General features: G+C 35.8%; 1 pseudogene; it reads right to left on the bottom strand.

Annotated features, from left to right (window-relative positions):
* Positions 1 to 2907: 2907 nt before the first annotated feature.
* On the bottom strand, positions 2908 to 4122 carry LOC114049072 (annotated as a pseudogene).
* Positions 4123 to 25468: the final 21346 nt, after the last annotated feature.

Here is a 25468-nt window from a genome sequence, read left to right as displayed (position 1 = left end):
GACATACATAATAGGCACTATAAAAACATTTTCTTCTTTCTTTCCTTCCTTTCTTCCTTTCTTCCTTCTTTCCTATGCCTTCTAGAATTCTATAGCCAAAGCAGAGAAGCTAATAAAGCATTGCCTAGGATTAATTATAATTTTATTCTTCAAACAACTTAGGAATCTGTAAGAGGAACTGCTATTCTGGTTGATTCTAACCCATAAAGAAGAACTGGATGTTCAGTATAAATGATGAATAGGGGAAAGCAAATAGTGATGGAGAAGGAAAGAAAAAACAGGTGTACAGAGTAGGTCCCAGTAGGCAAAGAACCAGTTGTGTTTTAGTTTGTTTTATTTTTTCTAAACTACATCTCCTATAACAATTTGGGGTCCATAAATCTGCACTCATTGGGAGAGGATCCTAATATATTAGAAGAGTCCATGAGTGGGCAATCCCTGAGTGTTGGAGGTTTTAAAAAGAAGCTCATAAAAGAAACTGGAAGACTATTGTGGCTGCCATACCCAATTTCTACTGAAAGTACCATGGCAAAAAGTTGGGGGAAAGAAGGAGGGAGAAGCAAAAATGATAACAGGGTATTGAGATGTATTGGTGGTTTCCCCTTTGGGATGCATTTCATTTAGCTTTATTATAAACCTTGCCATAATGGTCACAGGTAGAATCAGAAATAAGAGTGTTTTTGTTTTTTTGTTTCTTTTTTCCCTTTATATGAGTTACTATGCAGAAAAACTACATTGCTGTCTTTAATGCTTCCAAATTCTAGTGTTAAGATTCCTAGCACACTCTAAGAGCTGCAGAAAGATTTTTTTTCTAACCATCTCCTGCAAGTCACTGAGAACTATATCCTCTTTTTGTGTTGGGAGAACAGAAGGGCTATTTGGTGGCTATTTGGGTTATTTGAGCCTGTAATTCTCTGTAAATTGCCTGTGTTCCTCTCCCAAGGTCCAAAGAGTTAATGGGAGAGAATTGGGATTGGATTTATGACAAAGAAGTCATGTGGTTTTCTGTGAGAATCTGTGGAAGAATGTATCCCTGTATAAATGGAAAGAAATTTCCTTTTTATCTACTTTTCCATTGGGTTTAATTAATGTTTTTTTTAATGTTGAACTAATGTGTCTTCTGATTGGTCTAATAAAATGTTTTTTCTTATTTTTGTGATATGAATCTTTGGGTAGTCCAGTGAAGCCTATGGACCTTCTCAGCATAATTTTTTTTAATATGTACAATAAAATGAATAAAATTACATTGAAATATTAGAAAGCTCAATGAAGAAAATATTTTTTAAAAAAATTAAAATTGGCAAGTGGAAGCTAATGACTCCAGAAGACATCAAGAAACACCAAATGAAAATCAAAAGAATGAAAAAAATTGAGGAAAATGTAAAATATCTCATTGGAAAAGCAATTGAACTAGAAAATAGATCCAGGAGAGATCATTTAAGAATTATTGAACTATCTGATAGCCATGATCAAAAAAAGAACCAGGATATAATATTTATTTCAAGAAATTATGAAGGAAAACTCCCCTCATATCTTAGAACTTGAGGGTAAAATTGAAATTGAAAGAATCTACTGATCATCTGAAAGAGACCCCAAAATGATAATTCTCAGGAATGTTGTAGCCAAATTCCAGAGCTCCCAGGTCAAGGTGAAAATATTGTAAGCAGCTAGAAAGAAACAGTTCAAATGTCATGGAGCTGAATTACACAGAATTTAGCAGTTTTTACATTAAAGGATCAGAGAGCCTGAAATATGATATTCCAGAAGGCAAAGGAGCCTAAATTACAACCACCAAGAGTCATCTGTCCATTGAAGATGAGCATAATCCTTCAGGAGAAGGAGAAAGAGAATGGATATTCACTGAAATAGAAGACTTTTTGAGCATTCCTGATGAAAAGATCAGAGCTGAACAGAAAATCTGATTGTCAAATACAAGACTCAGGAGAAGCATAAAAAAATAAAGAGGAACAAGAAAACATAAGGTATTCAATAAGGTTAAATTGTTTACATCCTTACACAGGAAACTGATACTTGAAACTCGTAAGAATTGTCACAGTTAAGGTCAGTTAAAAGTATTCATAGAGAGAGCCCATGGGTATAAATTAATTTTGATGAGATGATATCCAAAAAACAAACTAAATTAAGGGGTGAGAAAGAGGATAACATTGAGAGAAGGAGGAAAGGATAAGTAGAATGGGGTAGACTATCTCACATAAAGAGGCACAAAAGACCTATTACAGTGGAGGGAAAGATGGGGGATGGTAAGCGTCACTTGAACCTTACTATCGTTGGAATTGACCCACAAAGGGAATAACATAAACCCTCATTTTTTTAGCATTCAAAATCAAATGTAATTTGCTTCTTAAAGGAATCTAAGGTTCCCAAGCTATTATGGACAAAACAATATTCAAATGATGGAATACTTAAACCTTAATATTCTCAAAGATGATGGTGAATATACCATTTCCATGTATTCTGGATATTTTTTTAAATGGTTATGAAAAAATACAAAGGTCATTTTTATGAATAACATTATAAAAAGTAAAATGTGCTACTGCCTTAAAAAATACTCAAAACATCATCTTTTCAGAAATTTTATAAAAGCATCATGGTAGACTAGGAATGTTTTCTTTTTTCCTATAGAGAAACTTCAGATCATACTGAAGTTAACAGAAGCTATATTTTATAAAAGAGCAATTCATGTCCTTTAGGGACTCTGTCAAGTTCATAACTTCTGTGTCCCAGGGAAAGGACCCATGAGAAGTGTCCAAGATTCCTGGTTCCAAATGTAACAGGATTACTTTTGAGTTTCAACTGCACGACTTATTAAAAAAAATTTGCAAGTTTAATTTTCTGCAAAAATTGTTTAGACTTAATGTTATAGAATCTATACTTAATGTTGCAGACTCAACACACAGTTGAAAGTGGAGGAAAGGGGTTTTGCTTGCTAATCACTAGCTTTTGATGCTGATGAGATACATATCCTTTAATGTGACCCATGTATATGAGATTGGCCAAAATGCACTGAATTTCATCAATATCAACATCATCAACTTGCATGAATTTTAGGGCAACTAGAAAGGTTTCAAGAGAAAGCTGATGTGTTTTGAGTAATAAATATACTTTCTTAAAGACATTTCTATAGGTGATGATCTTCAGCTTCTCAAGAATAAGGAAAATACCGCAGTGAATAAAGGAAGGTTTCATGTTTTGTCAGAGTTCCATTCAGAAGTAGATTTCCTTCATTCATAGCTTTGGTTACTCCCAAAAATTGCATAAGTTGATGCTTTTTTTCAAAAACTCACCTCTTGGCATTGGACCCAATAGTATTTTTACTGGTAGTAAATATATCAGTATCATTCTTTTAATTTTCTGACTTGTGTGGTGACAGTGCTCCATGGCAAATCATAGATATTCTTAAGCTTGCCTAAAATCACTGTCAAACATTGCCTTGCAACCAATTTAGTTCTTGTATATATCTCTCTATGCTATGCTATACTCATCTTTCAAATTTGATCTATCAATTTCTCTAATTAAGAGCTTACAAAGATGAAACTTATTGATCTTAAAATAAATTTCAAGTAGTTGATTGACCAGTTAGCATTCCCCACTTCTTAGAATTATCTTCACCAGCACTAGCATCTCTAACACAGACTTGAAAACAGCTCATCAGCAATTCAGCTACTTTTTCCAACATATCCCCAACTTCTTCCTTTCTTTACCAACTTTTGGTCAGCATTATTAGCTAAAATTCGAAGGTCAAGTTCTATAGTAGGCATAATAGGCAAAGCCTAGTTTTCTTCTTTGTGGGCTTGAAATGCTCACAGAAAAGATTCAACAATCACAGTCTGGCATTTGTATAATTCAATGAAATCATGGTTTCCCACTACATGGGTACACCTTAAAAAAGCTGCCAACATTTCATCATACAGAGGTTCCAAAACTCGTTGACACTTCCCTTCTGGAGAGAAAACCTGAAGCCAGGGATATGCAACATGAGGATGCTTAAAATATACCAACTCTGCACAAGATAATCTATCTATGGTGTCAATTGCTTCAATTCAAATCAGGTAAATATTAATTTGCCTGGTGTTAATACTGGTTGATGATGATGTGTGCCATGAAGGAGATGAATCAGGGGACACAGGAAAGATTTCTAGGCCCAGATGAGGAAGGGGAATGGGCAAGGAATAGAGAGAGGGAGCAATGTCTGCAGCCCAAAACACTGGTTAGTAGCCATACACTCTCATTTGAGTATAAAAATATATCTTAAATTATAGGAAAGTAAGAAGAGAAGGGGATAAGAGAGGGGAAAGGACTAATAGAAGAGAAGATGGATGGAGAAGGTGGTGGTCAGAAACAAACACTTGTGAGGAGAAAGAGAGAGAGAGAGGGAGGAAAGGAGGGAGGGGGAGAGGGAGGGGGAGGGGGGGAGAGAGAGAGACAGAGAGAGAGAGACAGAGAGAGAGAGAGACAGAGAGAGAGAGATAAATAGGGTGAAATAGAATAGGAAGGGATGAAATACACAGTTAGTAATCATAACTCTGAATGCAAATGGCTGAACTAACCCATAAAATGGAAGCTGACATTAGAGTGGATGAAAAACCAGAATCCTAAAATATGTTGTTTACAAGAAATACATTTGCAGAGAGACATATACAGAGTGAATTTAATAGGCTGGAGTCAAATCTATTATGCTTCAGTGAAAGTTTAAAAAAAAAAAGCAGGGATATCAATCTTGATCTCAGATAAAGCAAAAGCAAAAATATATTTAATTAAAAGAGATAAGGAGGGAAACTATATCTTGCTGAAAGGTACCATAGACTATTAAGTAATATAAATACTAAGCATACATGCACCAAATGATATAGCGTTCACGTTTTAAAGAAGTTAAATGATATGCAGGAGGAAATAGTAACCTCTAACCCAAAAGGTACATGAGAAAAAAATTTAAGCAGGTGAATAGAAATTTAGGAATATTAGATATTATTAATGTATGTGAAAAAAATTTACATTTTTATTAGTGTTACATGGCACTTCCACAAAAATTGGCCGGGTGTTAGATCAGAAAAGCCTCACAATAAAATGCAGAAAAGCAGAAATGTTAAATGCACCTTTTTCAGATCATAATGCAATACAAATTACATTCAATAAAAGGCCATGAAAAGATAGATTAAAAAATAGAAAAACAATAAATTTTATATCACCAATTAAACACCAAATTGGAAATCCTGAAAATCAAAGGAAAGACTAATAAAATTGAAAGCAAGAAAAGCATTAATCTAATGAAAAAAATAAAAGCTGGTTTTATGGAGGGGGGGGAATAAAATAGATAAACCATTGGTTAATTTGATTTAAGAAGAAAAGAAAAAAGAAAATCAAATTAGCAGTATTAAAAATGAAAAGGGTGAATTCACCACCAATGAAAAGGAAATTAAAGCAATTATTAGGAGTTACTTTGCTCAATTATATGTCAATAAATCTGACAATCCAAGCATTATGAATAAATATTTACAAAAATATAAACTGCACTGATTAGCAGAAGAGAAAATGGAATATTTAAAGAACTTCATCTTAGAAAAAGAAATTTAACAATCCATCAATGAACTCCCTAAGAAAAAATCCCTACGGCCAGATGGATTTATAAATGAATTTCACCAAACATTTAAAGAAAAATTAATTCTAATACTATATTAACATTTAGAAAAATAGGCCCAAAAAAGAGTCTAATTAAATTCCTTTTATGACAAAATTGGTGCTGATATCTAAACAGGGAAGAACCAAAATAGAGAAAGAAAATTATAGACCAATTTCCCTAATGTATATTGATCCAAAATTTTTAGATAAAAGTCTAGCGAGGAGATTACAGCAATATATCACAAGTATCATACACTATGACCAGGAGGGATTTATACCAGGAATGCAGGGCTGGTTCAATATTAGGAAAACTATCAGCATAATTGACCATATCAATAACAAAACCAATAGAAATCATATGATTATCCCAATAGATGCAGAAACAGCTTTTGACAAAATACAATACCCATTCCTATTAAAAATACTGGAGAGCATAGTAATAAATAGAGCTTTCCTTTAAATGATAAGGAGTATCTATCTAAAACCAGCAACCAGTAACTGTAATGGGGATAAGCTAGAAGCCTTCCTAATAAGATCAGAGGTGAAGTAAGGATGCCCATTTTAACCACTGTTATTCAATATTATCCTAGAAATGTTGGCTATAGAAATAAGAGAAGAAAAAGAGAATGAAGAAATAGGAATAGGCCATGAGGGCTCAGATTCCTAAGAGTCTAGCCAAAGGCTCAGATTTTTACAATCTAGCCAATAGCTCACAAATATTCAGATTCCTTAAGCATCTGGCTAACATGGCAAATCTTTAATAAACCTTGTCTCTGGCTGAAAGAAGGCTTGGGTCGAATTCTTTTGGTCAGGACCCATGTGTCATGGTTTTGGGGTCCCAGGACCCCTAAATCTCAACATATAGTTCCCTGACAAGGAAAAACTGCCTAACCCCAAGCTCTTCTCTAGCCAAGACTGGAAGACACTCCAGAATATACCTGTGAGCCCTTGGAGGATCTCAAGCTGTTGTTTAGAAAGGCTCTGGCCCCCTCCAGTGAACAGGTACATAAAAAGAAGTAGAAGCATTTTTTTCTTTTCTCTATACTCCTTTTGTAACATATTGACGTCTAGGGTCAACTTCCAGATGAGATATACCAACCTTTGACTGAGTCCAAGGTCTCTAGCGCACTGGACCTGGTGTCAGCTGTGTTCTGAAGTCTGACCCCTTAAAAGGGACCCAGCAAGGTAAGGACAACTCCATCACCCTTGTCAGCAGGAAGAAGTTTCAGAAGGCGAGATCTTTGCCCTTTACCACAAAAGAATTTGGGCCCCATTTGTTTGAAGGGAGAATGATGAGGTATGGGCCCAAGCCAAGACTTCTGTCCCAATTTTGACCCCATTTGTCTATGGGCCCTAGAAAACCCTTGGACTGTCCTTGAATTCTCTTATGTGATCAAGAAAGCCTCTGAAGGTATAATCCTATCAACTGACTGCACCCAATCTCCCAATTCTCCATTGTCTTACCTTCCAATGCCCCTCTGGCCACTTCCCACACTTAATCCTATCTAGGCTTCATTCTCCCTTGACTAGAGTGGTCTAGGTCCCTGGAGTTCTCTTACCTCACAGACAACTTGGTCACTCCTAGATCCCTCCCATAGTCTCTCTGTATATAAGGTCCATCTAGTCTCCATTAAGGTGCTCAGATTCCTAAGAGTCTAGTCAAAGGCTCAGATTTTTACAATCTAGCCAATAGTTCACAAATGTTCAGATTCCTTAAGAATCTGGTTAATAAGGTGAATCTTTAATACACCCTGTCTCTGGCTGAAAAAAAAAAAAGGAATAGGCCATGAGGAAACAAAATTATCACTCTTTGCAGATGATGTGATGGTATACTTAGAGAATCCTAGAGAATAAACTAAAAAAATAGTTGAAGTAATTAACAATTTTAGCTACAATAACAAGATATAAAATAAACCCACATAAATCATCAGCATTTCTATATATTACCAACAAAGTCCAGAAGCAAGAGACATAAAGAGAAATTCCATTTAAAATAATTGTAGACAATATAAAATACTTAGGGTTCTACCCATCAAGACAAAAACAAGAACTATATGAACACAATTACAAAACACTTTTTACACAAATAAAGTTAGATCAGTGGTACGATATGTTTGTTGTCCTTCATTCTCAAAGAGGACCAAAATGACATTGCTATGTTAGAGTCAAGTTACACTGTGTCTCACTGAGGCTGATCAGACTAACAGCTTGGGATGCTCGTATCACAAGTCAGGCACAAATAATTCATGTGGATATTTAGGGTAGATTCTCTAAATTTGCGCATCTCATGTTTCTTCTGAGCTACTTCAATTCTGCTTCACTCATAGAGCATAGAACCTCCTCTGAAGAAGCCACACCATACTGGCTGGTCCTGTGCCAAAGTCTCCTATGTCATGAGATCAATTGCAAAGTTCTCAAGATACCTCAAGATCTCAAGTTCTCAAGATCACTTCTTCTGACCACCATATAAGCACTTTCCCTGTGTGAGTTTTCCATAGATTGTGTGGGTCTTTTAAGCTAGCATGTTTGGCATTTGAACAATGTGGTCAGCCCATTGGAGCTGCGCTCTCTTCAGTAGAGTTTGAATGCTTGGCAGTTTAGTTTAAGAAAGGAACTCAGTGTCTGGTAGCTTACCCTGCCAGGTGATCTTCAGAATCTTCCTAGGACAATTCAAATGGAAGTGATTCAATTTCCTGGCGTGATGCTGGTATACTGTCCAGGTTTCACAGGCATAGAACAATGAGGTCAGCACAATGGTTCTATAGACCTTCAGTTTGGTAGTCAGTCTAATACCTGTTCTCTCCCACACTTTCCTTCAGAGCCTCCCAAACACTGAGCTAGCTCTGGCAATGCATGTGTCAAAAACATTATCAATGTGTACATCCCTGGAAAGTATACTGCCAAGGTAAATGAACTTAAACACAAAAAAAAAAAATTTCCCCATTTGCTGTAACAGATGATTCCACATATGGATGTTGTGGTCCTGGCTGATGGAGCACCTATATTTTATTGGTGTTAATCATTAAGCCAAAATTAGCACAAGTAGCAGAGAATCAATCCATACTTTGTTGCATCTCAGCTTCAGAGACTGCATTGAATGCACAATCATCTACAAACAAAAAAATCATGTAGCAACATTCCCCCCACTTTGGTCTTGGTTTGTAGCCTTTTCAAGTTGAAGAATTTATCATCAGTGTGGTGGCTGACTTTGATGCCATGTTCATCCTCATTGAAGGTGTTTGACAATATGACTGAAAACAGTATGCTAAAAAGCATGGGAAAAAGGATTCTGGGAAGATGGTGGAGTAAGTCAGAAAATTCCAAGCTTTCCAGATTTCCTTCACAAACAAGACAGAACAGCACTTCAAAGTGAATGTTGAGCAAAAAAAAAATAAACAATAGTTAGGGAAGAACAGCAGTCCTCCTGGGATAACTGGAGAAGATCTAAAGAAAGATCCCAGGATGGAGGTTTGGACTCTAGTGAAGTGTAAACACCTCCAGGTTGCTTCCACCAAAAGAGCAAGCAGTGAGCACTCAGGGCAGCTGGATTGGGAGGTAGCCTTGACCTCAGCCACAGTGTGGCTCCCAAACAGTGAGGAGTCAGGCATCTGAGTGCGGGAAGATTGAGGGAGCTTTTGCTAACAATGGATGCCAGGCCCAGCTGTGTTGCCAAGATGAGGTCCTGGGCTAGAAGGAACCAACACATGCCCATTGAGTGTAGTAGCAGCAGGGAGGGGACACTACTGGCTGTGGGCACTTATAGAACAGCTGAATTCTTGGTCTCAGTTCCAGGCCAGAGGGGAGAACTGGAGGTCATAGCCACTGAAAGTTTCTTAGGGAGCAAAAGTATTTCCAGTGTAGTGTGCCAGGGGTCCTTAGCTGTGGCTTGGAGGGGGAAAGTAGTGCACAGATTGGGCCCAGGACGAAGCTCAAAAAGCAATAGCAAGAGGGACCTGAGGCCAGAGGCACCAGCCCCTACACCTCAGGATTAGTACTGATCATAACAAGCTGCTAAAATTTGTTGTTGTTGTTGTTGTTATTTGGTTGCTGTTTTTTGTTTGTTTGTTTGTTTTTCATGAGCAGACAAAGGAGAAAGAACCCAACCATAGATAGTTAACATGAGAATAGAGGAGAATCGGCTTCAGAGGTCTTCTTTGAAACAAAAAGTAAACCTCTCCTACCCAAAGAGTAGTGTCAAATGGTCACCTGCCCAAAAAGAATTCATAGAAGAACTCAAAAAAAACTTCAAAAATCAAATAAGAGAGATTGAGAATTTTTTTTTAAATAAGGGCAATCCAAGAAAAACAAGAAGATTATGAAAAGAAAGTCAACCAGCTGGAAAAGGAGATCTAGAATATTAAGGAAGAAAACACAACTCCTTGAAAATTAGAATTGGGAAGGGGGAAGCCAGTGAACTTATCAGACCAAGAAATAATAAAATAAAATACAAAGAATGAAAAAAATAGAAGAGAATGTGAAATATAAGAAAAACAACTGATCTGGAGAACAGATCAAGAAAAAGAAACATAAGAATAATCAGACTATTTGAAATCTATGATCAAAAAAAGAATCTTGACATTATAATACAAGAAATAATTAAAGAAAATTGTCCTGAAGTGTTAGAACAAGAGAGGAAAGTAGAAATAGAAAAAAAAAAACTGATCACCTCCTGAAAGAGATCCTTGGAGGAAAACCTATGGGAATATTATAGCCAAATTCTGAAACCCCCAGGCTAAGGAAAAAATATTATAAGCAAAAAAAAAACAAAAAAAAAACAAAAAAAAACTAATTCAAATATGGCAGAGCCATGATTAGAATTACACAAGACAAGACCTAGCAGCAGCTAAACTAAAAGATCACGGGTCTTGAAACACTATATATCAAAGAGCAAAAGAACTTATGTAGAAATGTAAATCATATGTCTAAGATTTTCATTAGTAATTGGGTAGTTCAAAAGAAAGATATAGCTGATTACGATGTGATTCTAAAAAGCAAAAAGATGTAGGAAAAGGTAAAAAGAGTAATTATCTCATACAAATGAGATGTGAGAGGAAGAACTGATGTTTACATATATACATATAGAAGAGTATAAAACTCTTCTAAAGTCAGAAAGAAATAAGAGGGTAAGGAGATGCGGGGGGAAGAATAAAGGAGGGATAGGAAATAGGGTAAGAGGGGTATAGAAGGATGTGTAGAATGGGATAAAGAGGGAACAACATACATATTTAGAAGAGTATAAAAATATCCTAAATTCATAAAGAAGTAAGAGGGCAAGGGAATAGGGTAGATGGAGAGGATCAGGGAGGGATTCTTGGAGAAAGGGATAGGTTAAAAAATAGGAGAACAAGGTAGTGGGTAGAAGTAAAGTAGGGGAGTGAGGAGAGATAAGAATAGGGTAAGAAAGATAATGAAGAAAATGGGAAGGAGGAAAATATACAAGTAATTATACTTTAGAATGTGAATGGGATGAATTTACCTATGAAATGGAAACTGATAGCAGATTAAAAATTTGAAGTCAATAATATGTTGCTTTCAGGAAATGCTATAAAAATGGGAGTATACACAAACATAAAATAAAGGCCAGGAGTAGAATTTGTTACATAAAAAAGCAGGGATAGTAATCATGATCTCAGGCAAAATTAAAGCTAAAATCATATTTAATAAAAGAGAAAAATAGGAAAACTACACTGTCAGTCATATTAATCAATAGTTTTAGACCACATAAAATAACTAGACAGTATAAAAAATATGAGAGTATACCTGCTAAAACAGACACAGGAACTATAAGACTATAAACACAAAACACCTTTTATACAAAGAGAGTTAGGTCTAAATAATTGAATAATATTTATTGTGCATGAGTAGGTAAAGCTAATCTAATTTTTAAAATGACAATTTTATCTAACTTACCTATTTAGGCAATGCTATCCAAATGAAATTACTAAAAAATTATCTGAGTCAGAAAAAATAATAACTGGGTTCATTTGGAAGAGGACAGGGTCAGGGATTTCAAGGAAACCAGGGGGTAAAGATGTTAAGGAACTAGAGTGAGTAGTATCAGACCTTAAACCATATTATAAGATGAGAGCAATGTTGAAGGGTAAAATGGGTAATTTTGATTATTTTAAATTAAAATTTTCCTGTATAAATAAAACCTATGTGACCAAGAATAGAGGGAATGCAGAAGACTGGGGCGGAGGGGGGGCACTCTCATAGACAATCTCCCAGATAGAATGTGATTGTGTCAGAATATTGTTATAGTGTAGGAAAGATGAACTGGTAGATTTAGGAAAAATAGAGAAAGACTTATGAAGGAAGATGTTATCCACCTTCAGAGAAACAGATGAAAAATTGGAGTAAGTATAATATGGTCTTATGTATATGCATTTGAGTGTATATGTGTACATACATGTATGTTTATGGATATCTATTGATATGTATGTATATGTGTGTGTGTATTTCCGTGCTTAATTGCAGCCTTCTTGAAGTGTGGAGAGGAAAGGGTGAAAATAAAGTAAAAAGTGCACAGCAGAGGACAAAAGAAAACATACAAGGGAGCAAAATGCTGCTTTCAGTGAGAATACGACCCTATGGCCTAGACCACTACAGGGTTGTCACTACAGCTCCCAATGTATACACACCTGCGGCTTCATCAGTTACCTTTCACCACAGGACTTTGAGATAGGTAAAAATGATAATATAGCATGGGTGATATCTTTTGATTAGTGCACAAATTACATTTATGTAAGGCAGAAATGCATGAAGTTGTCATCCTCACTCTCTCTTCTGGAGTCATTGCAGGACAGAGTCAAGATGACTCGTGGTGACTTGAGATGCAGTGAATGACCTTGATGTCTTAGTTGCCTAACCAAGCTCTAAGTGCTCCACAATCCTACTTCAGCTGCCTTCATGGCCATTGGGACAGATTGTTCTTCATCCATTTCACCAAGGGAATTTTTCACACACTTTGGGTAGACACTCCCCTAACTCACCAATGTGTTTGAGACCCCTCAGTTACCTTCAATCTGGTTTTGCTCATCTGCCAAAATGGTTTGCAAGGATGTGGCCACTGCACATGCTACAGCTTCTTGAAGCCACAGGTGAGAGTTAGGTGGATTAAGAGGTAGACACCAATGGTGGAAAGCAGCCCTAAAAAGAGCTTGACAGTCCTCACACCAGAGGTAAGTACAGTCTTCACTGAACACACCTGAAGTCAGATCTAAACAATTAGGAAAATATCAATTGTTCTTGAATAGGCTGAGCCAATATAATATAAATTACAATTCTGCTTAAATTAATAATTTATTCAGTATCATACCAATCAAATTACCAAGAAATTATTTTATAGGGCTAGAAAAAAATAATTAAGAAATTTGTCTGGAAGAACAAAAGGTAGAGACTATCAAGGGAATTAATTTTTAAAAAGTGAAAGAAAGTGGCCTAAGCCATATCAGATCTCAAATTATATTATGAAGCAGTAATCATCAAAACTATCTGGTACTGGTTAAGAAACAGAGTGAACCATTAGTGGAATAGATTAGGCATACAAGACACAGTAGTAATCTAATATTGACCATAGTAATCAAACACCATAGTGTTTGATAAACCCAAAGACCCAAGCTTTTGGGACAAGACTTCACTTTTCACAGAACCTGCTGGGAAAACTAGAAAATAGTAAGGCAGAAACTAGGTATAGACCAACATCTTATGCCATATACCAAGATAAGGTCAAAATAGGTACTTGATTTAGCCATAAAAGCTTATACCACAAACAAATTAGGAAAACAAGGAATAGTTTACCTGTCAGATCTAGGGAGAAGGGAAGAATTTATGACCAAACAAGAGATAGAGAGTATTAAGAGATGCAAAATGGATAATTTTGATCATATTAAATTAAGTTTTTGCACATACAAAACCAACGTATCCAATTAGAAGGAAAACAGAATGCTGGAGGGATTTTTTTTTTACCGTGAGTATTCCGATAAAGTCTTCATTTCTCAAATATGGAGAGAACTGATTCAAAATTGTAAGAATACAAGTCATTCCCCAATTGATAAATGTGCAAAGGATATGAACAGGTACTTTTCAGACAAAGAAATCAAAGTCATCTATAGTCATGTGGGAAAATGCTATAAATCACTATTGATTAAAGAAATGTAAATTTAAACAACTCTGAAATACCACCTCATACCTATCAGATTAGTTAATATGAAAGAAAAGAAAAATGACAAATGTTGGGGATGTGGGAAAATTGGGACAGTAATGCACTGTTGGCAGAGTAGTAAACTGATCCAATCATTCTGGAGAGAAATTTGGAAATATACCCAAAGAAGTAAAGAATTGTGCTTAACCTTTGACCCAGCAATACCACTATTAGATCTGTATCACAGAGAGATCATAAAAAGAGGGTAAACATCTATGTGCCCAAAAATATTTATATCAGCTCTTTTTTATGGTAGCAAAGAATTGGAAATTGAAGGGATGGCCACCACTTGGGGAATGGTTGAATGAATTGTGGTATGTGATTGTTATGGAATACTTTTGTCCTATCAGAAATGATGAACAGGATGATTTCAGAAAAAACCTGGAAAGACTAACATGAACTGATGCAAACTGAAGTGAAAATAGAACCAGGAGAATATTATCTGCAGTAACAGCAATACTGCACAATGATCTTAGCTGTTCTCAGCAATACAATGATCCAAGACAATTAATTCCCAAGGACTCATGATGAAAAATTCTATCCATATTTAAAGAAAGAATTGATGAAGTCTGAATGCAGATCGAAGCATACAATTTTTCCCTTTATTTTTTCATGTTTTTATTTTTGGTCTTGTGTATTCTTTCACAACATGACTAATAAAGAAATATGTTTTGCATGATTGAACATGTATAACATATCAAATCACTTACATTCTTGGGGAGATGATTCTTGGTTGTAATCCAAACTCCTTTGTCTTCTGGAATATCATATTTCAAGTCCTCTAATCCTTAAATGTAAATGCTGCTAGATCCTGTGTAATCCTGCCTGTAGCTCCATGATACTTGAATTGTTTCTTTCTGGCTGTTTGCAATATTTTCTTCTTGACCTGAAAGTTTTGGAATTTGGCAATAATATTCCTGGGATTTTCATTTTCAGATCCTTTTCAAGAGGTGATCAGTGGCTTCTTTCAATTTCTATTTTACTCTCTGGCTCCAAGATGTCAGGTCAGTTTTCTTTGATAATTTCATGAACTATGATGTCCAGGCTGTTTTTTCTAATCATGGCTTTCAGGTAGTCCAATAATTCTTAAATTATCTCTTCTTGATCTATTTTGCAGGTCAGTTCTTTTTCCAAAGAAATATTTCACATTTTCTTTTATTTTTTCATTCTTTTGATTTTGATTGATCCTTGATGTCTCATGGAAACATTAGTTTTACCTTGACAAATTCTAATTTTTAAAGAATTATTTTCTTCAGTGAATTTTTGTATATCTTTTCCATTTTTTTTGCTTCCTTTACCAAGGCTTTTTACCTTTTTTCATGGTTCTCTTGCATAACTCATATTTTCCCAATTTTTTTTCTGCCTCTCTTGTTTGATTTTTAAAATCCTTTTTGAGCTCTTTGAGCTCTGTCTGTAGTTCTTTTGGAGCCTGAAACCAATTCACATTTCTCTTTGAGGTTTTGCATATAAGCATTTTGACAATGCTGTTCTTTTCTGAATTTGTGTTTTGATTTCCCCTGTTACCATAGTAGCCTTCTATAGTCAGGCTTTGTTTTTTTGTGGGTTTTTTTTTAATCATTTTCCACCCTATTTCATGATTTTAAAGTTGATCTCTGCTGCTGAACCCTGCTCTTGTCCTGCAGTGGAGGGGCCTCCAGGCCTATCCACTCACCTACCTCACGGGGGCCACCAGGCATGGCCATTTGCCTGCTGTGTCAGGGGCTGGAGGCCTCACTGCTTGCCCATTGTGATACCAGTCTGTAGCACTGGGGCTATAGGGCCTAGATGACTAAACTGTGCTAGGGCTGGGAACCTCTTGCTGGCTTGCCCAAACACTGCCTGTGCTGGTTTTTATTCTCTTTTCACTCGAAGGAGACAGACCTTTCCTGCAGTCCTTCTAAGTTATCTTAGGCTGGAAAATTGTTTTTCCCCATCCTTTCATGGGTTCTGCCACTCAAGAATCCATTTTGAGGCGTCATTTAAATTTTGGAGAGCTCAGGAAAGTCCCTGCCTTTTCTCCACCATCTTGGATCCATTTCCCTTTTTTTTTCCTTTTCTAAAAGAATTACTAATTATCAAATCAGCTAATATTGGATTTGGATAAAGCACTGGACAATATGTCTTATGCTATCTTCACAGACAGTATTACAAAATGTGGTGTGGGTGATAGCACAGTTATGTTAAGCATTTATTGACATAGTGGAGAGACCACTGGGCCTGTAGTTAGAAGGACTTGAATTCAAATCTGGCCTCAGACATTTACTAGCTTTGTGACTCTGGGTAGGTATCTTAAGCTTTTCCTTAGTTTTCTCAACTATAAAATGGGGATCATAATAGTACCTACTTCCTAGGGTTGTTGTTAGGATCAAATGAGAAAATATTTACAAAGTACTTGGCACACAGTAGGCCTATCACTAAATAAATGTTAGTTATTATCATAGTTGTTGCTGTTGTAGTAGTTATTACTATTCTGTTTGAATAACAGGCTCAAAGAGTAGTTATCGATGGCTCTCTGTTAATTCAGAGTGGTGTGGGAGTGAGATCAAGGAGCAGCTAGGTGGCACAGTGGATAAAGCTCCAGCCTTGAAGTCAGGAAGACCTGAGTTCTTATCTGACCTCAAACACATGACACTTACTAGCTGTTTGACCCTGGGCAAGTCACTTAACCCCAGTTGCCTCACCAAATTAAAAAAAAAAAAGAGTGGGATCAAACCACAAGGGTCTAACCTGGGCCCTGTATTATTTAACAATGCTTTGAATAAATGTTTAGATGACATGTTTGTCAAATTTAAAATCAAGTAAATAAGCATTTATTTAGCACCTATTATGTATCAGGCACTGTGCTAAGTGCTGGGGATACAAAGAAAGGCAAAGGACAATCCTTTCTCCTAAGAAGCTCACAATGTAAAAGAGTGGAGCAAGAAGCAAATACAAATCTACAAATAAGTTACCCATATGATAAATAGGAAATAATTAACAGTTAAGGCATTAGAATTAGAAGGGATGGGAAAGGCACTCTAGCAGCACAACATTGAAAGATATCAACTAGCAGATCAGCTAAGAGAGTGAAAAATCAAAAGAAAAATCCTGATAGGTTAAAATGTTGGGTCAAATCTATGCTGGCAGCACTTCACAGAGATGAACGTGGAATGTTATGTTATTGTTGAATCATGTCTGACTTTGTAACCCCACTTGGAATATTTTTGGCAGTGATGCTATATAATGGTTTTCCATTTTTTCTATTTAGTTTTCCAGCACATTTTACAGATAAGGAAAGTGAGGCAAAGAGAGTTAAGTGACTTGCCTAGAGTCACACAGCTAATAAGTGTCTGAGGCCAGATTTGAATCTTTCTAACTCCAGGCCCAGCATTCTATCCACTGTGCCACCTAGCTATCCATGAAATGTCATATTCAGGTTCAAAGAAATCAACTTTATAAGTAAAAATTGGAGGAGCATGAATGTATGGAATTTCATCTGTAAAAAGATCTCAGAGTTTAAATCTGTTGCAAGGCCAATGAAAAGCAACAGTGTGACATGCTAGACCCCCCAAAAAATTAAAGAAGTTGTCTGAAGTTGCACTGAAAAGCATTTTATAGAAAACATTATTTTTCTCTACCCTGTTCACATCCCCCACTGTGCGGATGTGAAAGGATATTGGCAAACGGATAGCACCCAAGGAAGAAAGACAAGGATGATAAAAAGCCTTAAGACCTTGCCATAGGAGGATCATTTGTAAGACCTGGGGATATCTAACTTGAAGAAGAGAAGACTTACAGGGGATACAGTAGCTTTATTCAATGTTTGAAGAGCTATCATTTGGAAGAGCAATTTAATTTGTTCTGTTTAGCCCCAGAGGACAGAATTAGCCAGAATAGGTCTGAGAGGAAGATTTTGGTTCAATGGAATAGGTAAAATTGCCTATTAACTGAACCTATCCAAAAATAGAGTGTGTTGCCTCACAGGGTAGTGAGTTTCCCATCACCAGAAGTTTTCAAATGATATCTTAATGACCATTTATTGTGGAGAGGTTTCCAGGTCAGGCATGGTTTAGACTAGTGCTTCTTAAACTTAAACCTCATATGGGGTTGCGACCCACAGTTTAAGGAGCACTGAAGGGGTCACAAGTGGAAAAACTTTAAGAAGCCCTGGTTTAGACCAGATAACCTCTGAGGACCCTTCCAACTCCAGGACAGTGTAAGTCTGAAGACAAAAGAATAATGGAGGTTAAGGAGCCTTCCTAGTGCCTCTGAAATTATATTCTGGAAATAGCTTTTCATTGCTTACTGGCCCTGAACTTTCTTGTGGATGACCAATATGAATATTTAATTATCTTCCAAATTAATGTTTAGCCTTTTGAAAAGCAGTGAAATTTTATCAGAAAAATGAATACATATGTAAGATATTTGAGATGCAATTAAAGTCAAAGTGGAAACATTTAACAAATCCTACTACTATGTCTTTAAAACAAAGTTTCTCTTTTCATTTGTGTCTTGCAGGGTACAGAAGGTGTAAAATCTATCTTTCCTCCCACTTCTTTATTCTCTCCTCCAACCAGCCTCCAACCAGTACTGCCTTTCCTTCTGGAGATGTGGCTTCAATAAGAAAAAAGTAATAATAGAAAAGAGTGTAAATTCAGGTTTCAAATCCAACACGTGGATTTTCCTTGTAGTGTCATTCTCCAGGCTCTCTGCCACAAGATTCTTTTTAGTTATGACATACGTAGGATGGAGAAGAGCTAGCAAAATTATTCATGATTTAGGAGTTTAAATTAGCCCTACAGATAAGCTGCCCAAAGCTGTGGAAAATATGGAAAGTGTAAAAGTAAGAATCCTGTGTAAAAGCTGATTTAACTTTTTTCTGGGAAAACCTTAGAAAAATAGGCTGATGGGTGATCTGTCTAATATTTAAGTGCTAGATCTCAGCTGCCAAAGCATCAATGAAAAAGGTAATCCTAAATATTGTAAGTATTATTAGTAGTACTAGAAGTTGTATTTTAAGTAAGCTGGGCTTACCTCTGAATACCGATGGACACATAATGGCTACTACAAAACCCAACCTATAAGAACACGTTTCACCTTTACTGAGTACAGCCTGACTAAGTGACCTTTTTCTTTCTCATATTCTCTGTATTGGAGGACTCCGTCTTGCTAGTTTGCCTCTACCACCATTTCCATTTAAGTTGCTCTGATAGCTAATACCTCTCACTGCTCGGGTACATGAGATGGGGAAACTGCCAGCTGTCTTTTGAGATTTCAAAATGCTCTGGACCAAAAGAAGAAAGAGAGAAAGCAGAAAACAGCCCAATATCCTTAGAGATGCTGAGCCCTGACCTTGCTGCCTGATGGTCAGAAGGTTATCCCCCTCCCAAATCTCCAGAGCTCAGAGTTGTCTTTGCATTTCCAAGACAATAGATAGAAGAGACCTCGGAGGCAGAGTATTTAGTATTGTCACGGAATTCAAATACAGTAGCTAGTTAAAAGAGTCATTATATCCTGTGAAAAGCAGTCAGATAATATGAATTTTCTGGAGTGGGGAGAGAAAGTATCTCTCCATCACATATAGCACACTTTATGCTTTAAAGTACAAATGATAGAGGGAGATAGGTGGCACAGTGAATAGAGCACTGGCCCTGGATTCAGGAGGACCTGAATTCAAATCCAGCCTCAGACACATAACACTAACTAGCTGTGTGACCCTGTACAAGTCACTTAACCCCATTGCCTAGCCAAAAAAAACATGAGGAAAAAAAAAAGTACAACTGATATAAGAATTTCTACAGGAACAAAGCTAAGTTATGGACCAAGTCCCACCATGCAATAATATCAATTTATTAATTGTTGTATACTAAAATTCTCATATGACCCCCACCTTGGAAAAAAGCCTTTCCAAAGGAGAAGAAACACTTGTAGCAAATGTAATATATTATTATTATTATCACTATTATTATTATTTCTGCTTTCATGTTAAGTGCTAATAATTTACTTGGAAGTGTAAAATGAATTCTTGTAACACCTGATCCTACCTGTTAAAAGTACAACAATTTTCCTCCCTTTGTAACTGTTGTGAGAAATCTTACTATATAGGCTTTGCATCAGCCCTCTCCACATCCACCACATTCTAAGATAATAGTAGATTCTTCAAAATCATCCTCAGGAGAATTATGAGAATGTATACTAAGTCAGTTATCCAGCTAGTGATAACAGACTCAACCTAAGTTTGCTGATTGCATGTTGAGGCTAAGCTGCCCCAAAGATCAATTGTGAATTCAGAAAGATTTTACATGAGCTCATTTAAACTGTACCTTGGTGAATCAGTGCTTCCCAAAGCCAGGAAAAAAAATGTGATTCTTTGCTGACAAACGATGGCAGAAGTGAAACTTTTTTTCTCCCTATAAACAAGACCGAGCCTCCAGTTGTACCGTCTTCCACAGATGTGGAAGCTTGCTGGCTCTTTAGAAACATGAAGCTCCCCAAAAGCTAATGAGGAATTTCAAAGGCAGTCAAGTTCCAGCACCTTTCTCTATCATCTTGGGTTATGGCCATGCATACTATATCATCAATAAAATCTAGCTGGATATATAAGTTGCATGTTGGACTCCAATATCACATTCTAATGATAGAAATAGTTACCACATAATCATGCTTTTCGAGAGCATTTGCTGCTAAATGTTGAGGAGGGTCTAGTTTGTAAAGGACTTTAAATGATAGACGTAAAACTTTATATTTGATTCTGGACATATTAGGAAGTCACTGAAACTTTTCTTTTCTTTTTTTTTCCCACTGGAACTTTTCAAGTGGGGTATGGTGGGAGAATAAGGCATGATATTGATTGGTCACCTCTCCGAAGCCTGAAATGTAACCTTCAAACATAAGACAATGCCCTTTTCCGGGCTTCAGTTTCATTTTCTGTAAAATGAGACAAGACAAACTTGATTATATTCAAAATTCTTTCCAGCCCTAATATGCCATGATTCTATGACCCTATGACTCTCTTATTGTCCTATCACGAATTCATTCTCCTTAATTGCCCAGAATAAAGCTCCCAGAATTAGAGGTAACCTATTTGGTTTCATACAAACTAAGATAGGAATATTGAAGGGAAAAGTAGCAAGCATTTATTAAATGCCTACTATGTTTCAGACCCTACACTAAATGTTTTTAAAATATTATTTCATTTATTTTCTTTATTTAATTTACATGCAAACATACTACCTAGAAAGAAAGGCAAGAATTTGGTTAGGGTTCAGTAATCTAAGTCTCTAGGCTCCTTCTGTGAAGACAGATTAAGATAAAAGAAAATCCAACAGTCATTTTAGACACAAGTCACAAGCAAAAGTGGGAGATAGTCTTAAAGCAAAGGCTGAATGCTAACTTTATAGGTATGCTATCATATTATTCCTTTTGTGGAAATGGTTGAAGTAGATGACTGCTGAAGTCCCTTCCAACTCTTAGATCCTTTGTTTCTGTGAGGTAAAGAGTAGGTATACATCACAGAATCACAAAATGGCAAAGACGAAAAGGACCTTGAAGATTATCTAGTCCAATGCTCTGGTTTTGCAGAGGAAAAATCTGGACTCAGAAGAGAAATAAAACACACCCCAGCCACATGTAGGAACTGTATTGAATATTGAGACTAGAAATGAATTCTGTTGACTCCTACCCCAGTGATCTAAGACTCTTTCAATCATGCCATTACTCTTCCAAGACATCCTCACCCCCACCCCTCATTCCCCTATTTATACAGGAGGTAAACAATTTGTCTTCAACTTGCAAAACAAAAATGTAGCAATATTTCTACATTTTACTATTAGGGCTCTAAGAGTATAGGCAGGTCCCAATTAGTGTAAATAAAATGAGTCCCATGAAGAGGTCCCATTATTCAAATTTGCACTGAATATTTTCATTGAACTTGAGTCAATTGCCATCTTTAATATGATTTTTACTTCAAATAGTGCACATTCAAATACACGTGACCCCATCATAGTATTCATTATTTGCACTAACTACAATCTAACTGTAATCAAAAATTAAGATAGTGTTAAGTACTACATATGTTTTCTATGTGAATAGAGCCCCATTTCTTGTCAAAGGGCAGTAGAAATGCCAATTGGTTTCAAAATACACAGAATAGATTTTTCTGTTTTCAAAATACATGAAAACAACTTGATGAGGCATCTGTATTAAAATAAGAAGTGAAAATACACAAGAGGAAAAGTCTTAGTAGATTTTGTTCTGTTTTATTGGATATATCACAAGAAGATACGTATTTGACAACAGATAAATTGGCAAGATAATTGAAGATGGAATATCCTCTGGTCCCTGTCTGTAGTCCTGGGAGTTTTAATATTACCACTGCAGCATGTGGGTAATTTCAATCAAAATACACTATTAAATTCTTGAGAGCCAATGAGGGATAGGCATCAAGACCTCACCTGTCTCTTAAGGAGTCCCTAAGCAGGTGCCTTCACACCTGCATGTTTTATGTCTATGCTAAGTTCAGCTGTTTTGACAGAAAATGCACAAACTGATAGAATCAGCACAGCATGTAAAGCATATCTTTAGACCTTGTCACTTTCATTTTTTTTAGGTTGTTTGTTTTGAATTTTGAATTGTGAGCAGGAAAATGTATTACCAAGAGATTGATGAATTTCCAGGAGAAACACATTACAACCTTTCACTTACTCAAATACTCCAATGTATCTACTATCTCATAAATTTGGTTCTTCCCTCCAAAGATGTAGAACTCAATCCATACAGGCCTGCCTATCTTCTGAGACTCTATTCCATGTTATCCTATAAATTCGCCACAAGGAGTCCAGCCAATAAGTTGGAGCCTTTCCTCATTTTCTCCTACCATCATGTCACAAGAATACTAAGAGACCAGTTGTGTAATCTCCCTATGATGCTTTGCTCTTGCCATGTAACCAACTCATCTTCATTTCAAGAATATTTGCCTGATTGTATTTTTTTATTCTAATGTCCTTAATTGTTATATGCTTCAATCTACTCATATCCACCTTATACCTCATCATTGTCCTCTACGGAATGAGTTCCATGACATGTAACTTAACAATGACACTGATAGATAATCTCACATACTCAAATGACTCCCATCAATTCAGCAATTTCTCCCCAAAATGCAGATCACAACCTATTAATAGCAGCCCATCGTGTGAGACTCTTACCTGTATTTCCCAAAAGTTTGCCATAGGAGGTACATCCAACATGACAGAGGTCTTTTACTCTTTCTTCTAATATCACAAAGACAGCAGTGGAACACTCTGCCACATGACTATCTAGCTTTTATTCCAATCATATAATTCTTTGATGGTGTCCTTTACTTATATTCTTCTGTTATCTTCTTCACAGGTTATATGTTATAAACTCCTCACGCCCATTGTGAGCAACACCATTGCCCTTTGTATAATACTCATCTTACTTCTTTTTTCATAGTTATTTATTTTATTTTTAATTTATGGAATAAGACAAGCATTTCCATAACATAGTAAAATAAAAAAAGATAATTGCACATGACACTACAAATCTGTTATGTGCAACTTGCTATTCCTTTAAATACATAATAAAGTTATCACATAAAGAGACAATGGTGTTGCATATCTCACTGTCATGTAACAATGCTAGTAATATGTTAATGTTCAAAAGATTGACTTTTCTACTCTGATCAAGACAAAGATCCAAGACAATGCCAAAGGATACATGATTACAAATTCTTTTTACCTTCAGAGAGAATTGATGAACTCTGAGTGTAGATTGAAGTATGTTCTTTATTTTTTTTACTTTATTTTTCTGAGTGTGTGTTTTCCTTTGCAACATGGCTAGTATGGAAATGCATTTTGCATGATTTGATATATATAATTGATATTATATTGCTTGCCTTCTCAAGACATGGAGGAGGGGCAGTAGGAGGGGAGAAAAATTATAATTCAAACTTTTAAAAAAAAGGAATGTTTTTTTTATATTTAATTGGGGAATAGTCAACAAAATAAATTAAAATATAATGACTGAAAAATAAAAAGGAAAAGATTGGATTTTGAAATCATGGGAATCTCAGGGTCAGTAAAAGCTTTTCAACTTCTTGAAAGCAGAATATTCAACCTGCTTTTCTCCTTCTGTTTAATCCTAAGCACAGATTATTTTCTATCTGTACTATCTACCCCAGATATGCATTCTTTAAGATAAGTTCTATAAGTTATACATCCAAATGGATGTATGCATTTGGTCAAAATACACTTTTCATCCACTTAGTCTCTCTTGTGTGGATAGATGGGCCAAATTTTTTTGAATTTTTGAAGACCTCTTCTAGGAGATTTCGCAATGTGTTGGAAATTGATACAAATGGCAATTTGTCCACATATAGGAACATCTGGAAGATCTCGCCATGAATAGGGAATCCCTCTTTGACTTGGATTCTTCTATGAATCTTATCCAACACAATGACAAATACCTCTGCAGACATATGTCTCCTTGGTTCGTGTCTCATCTGAGGGTAGCTGAACAGGGTTATTTCTGTTATATTTTTAAGAATCTTAGATGATCTTGATGCACAGGTGGGAGATACATTGTGAATCCAAAGTCTATAAGATGTAGTTTTGTTCTACTGAATCAAAGGCTTTTACTTATTCAACAAACAGTAAGAACAATGGTAAACTGGCAAATATTTGGTCTATTGTCAAATTCTGCTTGAAAAATACACCCTCTTGTCCACTGGTACCATCATTGAGAATGCCTTCTGTTCTGTAATAGATAGCTCATATATATTTGTATAGAAGAGAAAGCAGGCATATAGGTCAATAGTTCCTGATGTTCACTCAGTCACTATTTTAAGTATTAGCTCCTGAGTTTTATTTTGTTTTTTTGTTTCTTCCGCATTCTTAAGTATACTTCTCTACTACTTATTATTTATACTTATTTTATACTGATTTATATTAGTCTCCAAATAACCTTATAATTATGCCATATCTAGCACAGATATTACATGTATATGTGTATATATATTAATATATTCTGTATTTTAATTATATGTATGCATATTTGGTCCATCCTATTTTTATCATCTTTTAAGTGTCATTTTTACCCACTCTATAAGCACATCTTGGATTGTGATGTTAGGTTCCGAGTGTTTTGGTTCCACTAACGCTATAGCAAAGAAAACAAATTTGATAAAATAATATTTTTGCAAATCTTATTCATTTTTTCTATTTGTAGTTATCCTTTCATGTTTATTCTTGAATGATCCTGGGATGGTCTTGCCTAGCTTTTTTAAAAATGAGTTTACCCTATAAAGTGCCTGCTGACATTGCTCACAATCGTCTATCATCCTTACTCCTAAGACAATACCTATATGTGTGTGTGTATATACATATATATAGTCCTAGAAGTAAGCATGATAGATGATTGTATATATGTATATATGTGTAAATATGTATGTATGTATACATATATATGCATGTATGTATATTAGATGTTTACTAAGGTGCTTTCTGGCCTTTTTTGGTATTCTTTAATGATAATTAATTTACATTGCTTAGATCTTTGGATTAAATTATTGTACTTGGTATCAATGTAATTTCTATTATCTCTTTCCTAATTTTGCTTCTTGATCACTTA

Source organism: Vombatus ursinus, unplaced genomic scaffold (genome assembly GCF_900497805.2).
Source record: "Vombatus ursinus unplaced genomic scaffold, bare-nosed wombat genome assembly UNPS02014797.1, whole genome shotgun sequence".
NCBI classification, from domain to species: Eukaryota; Metazoa; Chordata; class Mammalia; order Diprotodontia; family Vombatidae; genus Vombatus; species Vombatus ursinus.
The sequence above is the reverse complement of the archived record's forward strand: the minus strand, read 5'-3'. Positions and strand labels throughout refer to the sequence as shown.